Source organism: Oculina patagonica, chromosome 7 (genome assembly GCF_052425735.1).
Source record: "Oculina patagonica isolate OP01 chromosome 7, crgOcupat, whole genome shotgun sequence".
In the NCBI taxonomy this organism is placed as follows: Eukaryota; Metazoa; Cnidaria; class Anthozoa; order Scleractinia; family Oculinidae; genus Oculina; species Oculina patagonica.
The window spans coordinates 16,816,109-16,825,727 of record NC_135764.1 but is presented as its reverse complement, the minus strand read 5'-3'; the positions used below and the strand labels follow the sequence as shown (position 1 = coordinate 16,825,727).

Here is a 9,619-nt window from a genome sequence, read left to right as displayed (position 1 = left end):
TACTTATCTTATTATGTGATTGTTTACTCTACAGATCTATGATGCGTTACTTATCTTCTTATTTCATTGTTAACTCTACAGATGGTAAGTTATCTTCTTATGTTATCGTTTACTTGATTGATGAATGATGCGTTACTTATCTTCCTATGTTATTGTTGACTTGACTGATGAATGATGCGTTACTTATCTTCCTATGTTATTGTATACTCTACAGATCTATGATGCGTTACTTATCTTCTTATGTTATTGTTTACTCTACTGATCTTTAATGGTAAGTTATCTCCCTATGTTATTGTTTACGTTACTGATGTATGATGCGTTACTTATCTTCCTATGTTATTGTTTACTCTACTGATCTTTAATGGTACATAAGTTATCTTCCTATGTTATTGTTCACTTGACTGATGAATGATGCGTGACTAATCTTCCTATGTTATTGTTTACTTGACTGATGAATGATGCGTTACTTATCTTTCTATGTTATATTGTTTACTTTACTGATGTATGATGCGTTACTTATCTTCTTATTTTATTGTTTACTCTACTGATCTTTAATGGTACATAAGTTATCTTCCTATGTTATTGTTCACTTGACTGATGAATGATGCGTGACTAATCTTCCTATGTTATTGTTTACTTGACTGATGAATGATGCGTTACTTATCTTCCTATGTTACTGTATACTCTACAGATCTATGACGCGTTACTTATCTTCTCTACTCTACTGATCTATGATAGTAAGTTACCTTGTAATGTTTTTGTTTACTTGACTGATGAATGATGCGTTACTTATCTTCCTAATGTTATTGTTTATTCTACTGATCTATTATGCGTTACTTATCTTATGTTATTGTTTATTCTACTTTTATAGGTTATTGTTTTTGAGTCACCCCAGAAAACTAATTAAAGGAAGGTGGTCACAGTTAGTCATGCACGAACAAGACTGGGTTGTTAAAATGAAGATAAACATTCTGTCACTCTTTAAATCGAGATCCAACAAAACTATCCACATACAACACAGTACAGTGATTTGTGGTTCATTTAGTAAAAAAATATTTTAGATTTATTTCAGACTCATTTTCTATTTACTTAATTATTAATTAGAACCGGTGTGTGTATGAAAGAAACAATGATAAAAATTTTAAAAAGTACATCAAAAATAAGTACTGGTCATTCCTCATCATTCTCACTAAACTTGTCCCCTAATATATAGATTTAGGCAAGCCTAAAAGCGGAGCTCCCCAGTTAATTATTTTGCACTTTATTGAAACCTGAATTCAAGCCATTGTACAATTTTAAGGCTAAGAATATAATATTCGTTTTATTTTTTTTTTTTTTATATAAATATTAATATTGTTACTTAATTATTTTTTACTGTGTCCCGGGGGGGGGGGGAGGGGGGGGGGGAAAGAGGTACTCCCTAAAATTTACTAAAGGGGTGTGCCACTGAGTCGCTGAGACTCTGGACCTGTTCCAGAGAAAAACGGCTCAATTTGCGACCCTGTTCCAGACAAACAGTGCCAAATAGGTACCCTGTTCCAGACAATATCCACAATGAAAAATATATGAAGATAGATATAAAAACACTAGCGTACATCACAAAGCGCTCACTTGATTTTGTCTGTGGCTTGGAGAAAAACCAATGAGAGGAGCGGAGTTTCATAGCTAAACTTGATAGTGTTCCACAGTCAATAGGGTGATTTGTATACCCTGTTTCAGAGTCAGAGAGGCAAAAGGCACACCCTGTTGAGCAGCACATACCCGTATAGCCCTTATATGGGAGTACCGTATACAGCAACACCAAATAAGCCGAGAACAAACAAAATCAATCAAAACGTTTTAATTCCACCGACAGCATTATGATCCAGAAGTCTGGATGGGAAATTATGCTGCAAAACGGGTAATTATGTAACCTTCGTGTAGATAAGGAGGGGGTAGTAGGGCTGCATGTTGGGGTAGATAGGCATATCACGTGGTAAATTAGCAAATCACTTAACATTTAGAGTATAAAGGAAATAATATACATCTACATTAAGAATATGGTTAATTTTCTTTTTTTCATTCATTCGTTTTTATTTTCACTATTTGCCTATATTTTAATTTTGTCTACGGAACCGTCCGGCGTTCGAGCATCCGTGAACTTTTAGATAATTAGAACTGTATTATTAAGCATAATATTTATATAGTACTACTAGAAGAATAAATAATAGACAACTAAAATATACACAGTTAGTACTGTATTAAGATCTAATTGTATTAGTAAAAACTGAATTTTGTAAGTACACTGTAACCTTAACCTTTGTAAGAATGTTATTTGTTAAAGTAGGCATTGTAATAAGTATCGTAAGTAGCATTGTAAGTAGTGTATGTATTAGTGTTGTAAGTAGTGTTCTTTGTGTTGCAATAAATAAATTAAAAAAAAAAAAAATATTTTAATTTTGAATGGAAATGGCAGAGGTCATACATGTAGCAAAGGGTTTACAGCATATTGCCATAAGCTAATGCCAAGCAAACCGGAGTGAAAGCTAACCACAAGCAAACTAGAGTAAAAGCTAATCCCAAGCACACCGGATGAATAAAGCTAACTGCGAGCAAACGGGGGTGAACCTAACTACAAGCAAACCGGAGTGAAACTAACTGGAAGCAAAGAAGGGACATTCTGTAACCCCATCCCACCCCCCCCCCGCCCCCCAAAAAAGGATGATAGCACCTTTTTTACTTTTACATGTCTTTTTGAGTCCCCTTCCTCTTAAGGGGTTTCACTTCACTTACAGAAATAAAAAAACAAAAATTCTGGGAAGATAGAATATTGTTTGTGAGTCTCAAACTCAGTTTTGTTCTTTGATTACGCAGAAAAAATAGAATCATGTTTGCTTGTGTATAAAACTATGCAAGAAAAAAATATAGCATCAATACTTTAACTGCTCTTTTAAAAATTTGTATGCTTTATTGTACACATTTTTGTGGAGTCATGTTGCCCATTCGTCATGGAGTTCACAAAGTAAGCAAATGAGTCACAATTTGGTTGCTTCATGGTACCTAATGGATACTGCAAATTTTATCTGGCTTTAGAATATTTCACTAATTTTAACATTATAGCTGTTCTTATAAATTGTACACAGCATACAACACATAAGAATGAAATTGGTATTGCATATTGCTTGCAATCACGATTTTAACGTCTATACTTTAGAATTACAGTACCACCAGTTTCAGCATTACCAATCCAAATTCAAATTATTACATTGCTTTTTAACTCCACTACCTCCCCCAAGGTCAACCAAAGATCTTATGATATACAGTAATTAGACAACTACATGTAAGTCCTGTGTAGTCGAGGGCTCAAAATATTTGGACACTTACAGGTCATGTTAACCGGCCAAAGAGATTTTAGCTTGGTCACATGTGGTTTCTTACCAGCCAAAACATTGAAAATAGAAATTTTAAACTCCCATTCATTTCTGCTGTTACTGTTTTGGCTGCATATTCTTAAAAAGATCACTTCATAATGCCCTTGTTACATCTAAAAAGATGTGAAAGAGACAGGTCAATCAAGAAGTTGTTTTCTGAAGTACACTGTAAATACGTTAACATTTAAAATATAAACATGTAATTTACTAGTCTCTTGAAAATGGCATCATGAAGACACCCAAACATCAAGCTGGATAATCTTAATCCTTCCTGTTTTCTTTTGATGTCCTTGTCCACATTCTGTTTTTGTGTCTCTGAAACTCATGTTAACCCTGAAAAAAGTCAAATGCCACAGATTAAATTAAAATTGATTAATTGGCATGAATATCAATAATTTATAAAACAAAACACTTAATGCAAGCTTGTATAAAGTGAAGCAAAACTACTGGATGCGAAAGGATACCTTATATATTTAACAGAGATGTATCAGCACAGACTATTTTTTTTACTGATAACTGCGAAGTCAACTACAGAAAAAAACCCCGGTAACTCGAACTCGGATAACTCGAACAACCTTGCTAACTCGAACTCACTTCCATTTCCCTTGGATTTGACCCCACTTTTCAGTCATTTTTACTCGGTTAACTCGAACTCGGATAACTCGAAAACCCCGCTAACTCGAACTAAATTTTGTTTCTCTTGAACAAAATTTGGGTCAAACTTTTTACCCTGATAACTCGAATTCCGGAACTTGCAACTCGCAACGGTTGCCCATTGATTATAGCAATGAACAGATCATGTATTTGACAGTCATTTTCCACTCTTAACAAAAGAATGTGTGGTCGCTTTAGAGTTTCTGGCAAGATAAGTTCAATTTGCACAGTACTGTATACTGAAGTGCTTAAAAATCAGTAAACTATCAATTATTAACTTGGCAAATAAAATATTCAATCAACCCCGCTAACTCGAACTCATTTTCGTTTCCCTTCAGAGTTCGAGTTAGCAGGGTTCTACTGTAAATATTTTAATAAACTCAAAGCATCACTGCAAACCCTTACACCCCCTCTTAATTAAAAGGTTTGGCCTTTAAATACTCCCCCTCCCCTCTACCCCTATATATACATGTACATGCATAGGAAAAACATTGCCACATCTTAAAAGCTTTTCTCTTAACAGTAATACTAAGATTTTTAAAGATACACATTTAATTAATAATAAGTTTGCATGCACAGCTGCATACAGTGTCTAAAATGGCATGAATTTACTCACAAAGATTCCAGTTTTCCAGTAGTCATTAACCTTTGTTGTGTGCATTTTCCAAATTCCACAACAAGATTGTGATTTTTTTATGACAAATATAACATTTACTGTTGACATTCTGAATGAAACCAGCAAAACAGACCTCAAAATCTCAAAATTGTTGACATTGTTATGTAATCCACATGAACGCTCAATAGTGAACAGAACTACATGACAAGTGGATTATTTAATATATTTGGGAACGAAAGAGCTAAGTAATGAAGCTGAAGTTTATTTACTCTGACTAAATGAACAGTAATTTTACCTCCATCATGAATATCAATAAACTGCATACACTGAATCGATCTATTTCACTCGGAGTTAACGAAATTCCAGGTGCTTCGTGCAAACTGACATCACTTTCATTCTCATCTCAGCTGCTCTTCCAGCACTGTAAAACAAAATAATCATATCACAAGCATTTAAAAATCGTAAGCTTTATTTTCTTCGAGATGTGTTGAAGTAATATTCTTTGTGAATTCGTTACTCGAAGGCCCAACAATTATTTGTTTACATAATCAAATCCTCCTATTTGATCAGTAAAACCTGGTAAAACTGAATTTTAACGAATAGTATTTTTCAACATTGTTCATGTCACAAGCAAATGCTTAGTGGCGAAAGCAAGTAAAATGTGCCGTAAATATAAGCTTACAGCTTTGCGTATAAATGACGGAAACACTGCAGTTTTGTACTCACCTTCACCAGTTGGCCGCAGTAGGTACACTCGTCTGCTCGTTTTATCTCCGTTCCCTTGTTCTCCGCTATTTCTTTGCCTGTTTTCTCGGCACCTCTCTTGCTATTTTAGTCGCTTTTCTTCGCTACTTTGCTACCAGGTTCGACAGGCGCTTTGCTATACTTTTTCGCCTGCTTTCTGTCCGGGTTTTCTGGATCTCTCGCGATCTCTTTCCCGTCGCAAATCGCTTAAACCCTGTTTCCTCGAAGTTAAGTTTACCCTGCTCTCGTTTGTAGTCATCGGCATAACAAGGAGCCAAAATAAATATGTTTGTCTCAAGTTCTAACTTTCAGACTAGCTGAATAGGATTTAAAAATACGTAGTAATTTTGAAAATTTCTTTGCCAAGAGACCTCACACTGCAAAATTATTTCGCGCCAGTACTGCGCGAGTTGTCAAGACCTTTCAAGATCCCGGATGTGCGCAACACCGTACGTACGCCGTACGCGCCCGCGAGGCATGCCGCTAGCCATGATGACCATGAAAACTCGGATGCATAGGTTTCCTATTTTATTTCATGTGTTTTTTTTTATGGGTATGGTGCTCCGCTCTGCGGCCCTTACGGGCCGCTAAGGAGCTCCGCTATTAACTGTTGTATACTGAGATCTTCATCATCATTGCCTTGTTCTTCTTGGCCTTCCTCCTGTTGATCTTGTTGATCATTTTGCCCTTCTCTTTCCTCTTTTTCTTTATTATCTTCTTCTACTATAACTCCCCTTCCTCCTCATTGATCATAACTATTATCTCATGTCTCTTGATGAGGTACAGATGTATATGGTTTGGCCAGGCTGTTAAAATATGGCAAGGAATTTACTTCATCAATATATAGACACCAAAACATTGTAGAAAACCAACAATTTTTGTGAATTAAGGGGCCTGTTTATTGGCTTGTCAAATTACAGGGACCATTATCAGGCTCTTGCTTTCAAGCTTGTTCTAGTTGATTCCATTTCATCATTACTTAAGATGGCTCTGCAGACAAGTTATTCTGGGCACACTTACAGCTAAATTTTTTTCAAAACAAACGTTTTTTGTTGTGTCACAAAAAGTTTTGTTACTGAGTACTGCAATATTTTGGCAACAATTTTTAGTGTTGTGTCTCGACAAGAAATGGGGGATTTGTAAGCTATACTCCCTAAATGATCTCTGGTGAGACAGAAGTAGTTTTCTTTTTCTAAGATTACAAATACAAATGGGCACAACATGTACAGAGCCCCATATGGTTAATCAACGAAGGACTGTTGCAAAACCAAAACAAGAAGGTAAGGTTATTGGCCGTTCCGAGGTAATCGATAATCTGACACCACCACATGAAAGAACCTGGTGAGATTGGTCATTTGACCAAGTTTGATGCTTTTAGGATGAACAGAGACGAAGTAATGGGCCTTGAAACATGGTTAAAACTCCATACAAACGTCTCTTATTTTGAGACAGCGTCCCCCAAAACCACATAAACTTTTAAAATTTTTATGATTTTTGTGATACTCTTTAAAATAGGCAAACATAGTGATTTTCATCTTAGCTTCTTTCAAACAACGAATCTTTGGCAGGATTTTACAGCTATCACAAAACGGATAAAAATTTTAAGAGTTTTTATGGTTTTGGGGGACGCTGGCTTACAATGAATAAGAGACATTTGTATGGATTTTTAACCATGTTTCGAGGACCATAACTTCGTTTCTGATCACACTGAAAGCATCAAACTTGGTCAAATAAACAATCTCAACGTGATCTTTCATGTGGTGGTGTCAGATTATCGATTACTTAAAATTTGAAACTCGCCCCAGTTCCCTGCGCAACCTCGGAACGGCCAATACAAATAAAGTTGGGTGTCTCGAAAACAAAGACCTATAAAACGAAGACCCTAAGACCCCAAAAACTCGAAAAAATTAAATTAAAACGGAGACCCCCCAATTTTTCAACGTATTTTTACCTTGAGTGAATATTTAGCCCTTCTTTATCCCAGTCAAATTTTCCTTTCTTCGTTGAGAGCTGCAACAAGAATCAAGCTAATCCGCGATCTTGAACTGAGTAACCGCCCTACCACACTTGACCGGAAGAGACGAAAAGCCGTCTTCCAGCGTCTTCTTTAAATAAAAGAACCACCCTCGAAAAAGCACCGCATTTAGGACAAAAATGTTAATAAGCGCCGCCCCCAAATAAGCGCCAAAGTTTCCATGCGGCACTTATTCAAGGCATATCATAAGACTAAAAACAGCACTTCAAAGCAACTCTAAAACAGCCTTGGAAATTTCTTTTCATCAAAAGCAATGCTTTGCAGTTCAATAATGATTTACCGTTCTTTGCTGGTACAGCAAGTGCAAGTTTTCTTTTTCGCAAGGGACGAATACCAACAATCAAAAGTCGCTCCTTTTAGTTAAATGTTAAAGTTTTGTATAGATAAGATTATTTGCGGCGTTCGATTTTTATATAAGTGCCGCCCTCGAATAAGCACCACACTTGAGGGGTAAAAAACTAATAACAATTGCCATCAGCGCTTATTAGTTTGAGTAAATAAGGTATATATGTACAGCTGCCATGTGTTGATAAATAAGTATTTTTTAAGTTGTGTCTTGCCATTGTTTAATACCTAGTTCTCCCGCGGTATGGGCTAGGGTTTTGTTTCAGGACGTTTTGCTAAAGTCGTGTGGCCTTGCGTGTAAAACCGCTTGGGCTGTCCATGTAAGCAGAATTCGCATCACATGATGGAATATTTTTTCCTTTTCCAAAACCTGGATTAATTTAAAAATAATTTCAGAGAGATTATCTTGGGAATAAAGCCTGCTGTACGAGGGATTAACTCTCTGCTGCTGGATAGAGCTTTTTTAGGTTAATTTAACATCAACTTGATTGAATATAACACTTGGCTTTAAGAGAAAAATGTTGAACCGATCAATATCGGTATGCAAACACAACTAAAACTCGCAACTTAGATCATTTTTTTTTTCAGTCCAATCCTTGCTTTCTAAATTTGGAGAGGAAGGTAGAATTGAAGTGTATTAAATTTTGCGATTTTTTTCTATTCTTCAATATGAAGCTTTTGCCCCAGAGCTGTAACAACACAATTGACATGATCGCCAGCGTAAACATAGCAAACAAAACAAGCTAAATATAACAAAGCATAAGGTATTCCACAGTCAAAATAGAACTTGGCGGCAGCTAGAGGACAGTTTGGACAGCGAGTGTTGCATGCAGTGGAAGATAACTGATGGACAAAATCAAACAAAAAACCCTAAACATGAAGCTGAGAAATAAAAACAGAAATAATACAACAGCTTGAATTTCTTTATTTTATTGATATTTTACAGCATTAAATTTCGGGATTTAAATTTTCGAGTGTCCTATATTTCGCGATTTTGAACTACAAACCAAATGAATCGCTGGCGCTTATTCGAGTAAAATTAATAAGGTATACAGTGTACTAGTAAGGGTCGATGCTCACCATTGTTAGTCTCTTATCATCTTCGGTTTGTGATGCTATTCTCGACTATTCCTCATTCAACCCCTGATCCTCATCCATTAACGCTAAAACAGAAATTCTTAAAGCATTTTTATTATAAACAAGAATTACAGAAATGCATTATCATTTGTTGAGTTAAACTGGTTGTTTCTTTAAATCATAGATCTCTTCGAGATATCGACTTTTTTGCAGGTTTACCCTGGGCATTGTTGTTCAAACATATCATGGAAGAATTCAAACGTCTTTCAGTTCAAGCATTTTTTTTTTTATTTTCGCGAAGGAAATATTGTATTTGTCAGTCGCGACGGCTGGGCGCTTTGCGACTCATATACTTTGGCTTGGTTGAAAATGGTAAACTTTGACGCTTGGCTTTAATCGAAATCGTTGTTTCCTTTCGAGTTAGAAAGATTTCTACTCAGCTTAAATGCAGGGTTCCCGATAAAGGTTACGCACGACAGAGTTACCTTTTGTCTCATCACGCAATCTTAACCCCACATTGTGAAGTAAATTTTCTTTTGGATATTACCAAAAGCCTCTTCTCCTCGCGTTATTCTTTACCTTATGGCTACACATGCCATTTCTAACGACTACATTTCCAGTAAAACAGTTGCTGTTTTTTTTCTGAACAGAAGCAAAAACTTTCAGTGTTTCCCGCTTCCTTTGGTCTCAAAGAAGCTTATATAAGGCCCAATTTTGAAGCTTTTGGGCACTCGCCTC

General features: G+C 35.9%; 2 long non-coding RNA genes across 2 annotated transcripts; one reads left to right on the top strand and one right to left on the bottom strand.

Moving 5' to 3' along the window:
• The first annotated feature begins 699 nt into the window (after positions 1-699).
• LOC144659664 (uncharacterized) lies at positions 700-6,164 on the top strand. The gene is made up of 3 exons (XR_013571943.1): positions 700-737; positions 872-1,197; positions 6,020-6,164. It is a non-coding gene; the product is annotated as an uncharacterized LOC144659664 (long non-coding RNA).
• On the bottom strand, positions 2,923-6,028 carry LOC144659663 (uncharacterized). The gene is made up of 3 exons (XR_013571942.1): positions 5,407-6,028; positions 4,976-5,101; positions 2,923-3,743 (listed from the first exon to the last, which is right to left on the bottom strand). It is a non-coding gene; the product is annotated as an uncharacterized LOC144659663 (long non-coding RNA).
• Positions 6,165-9,619: the final 3,455 nt, after the last annotated feature.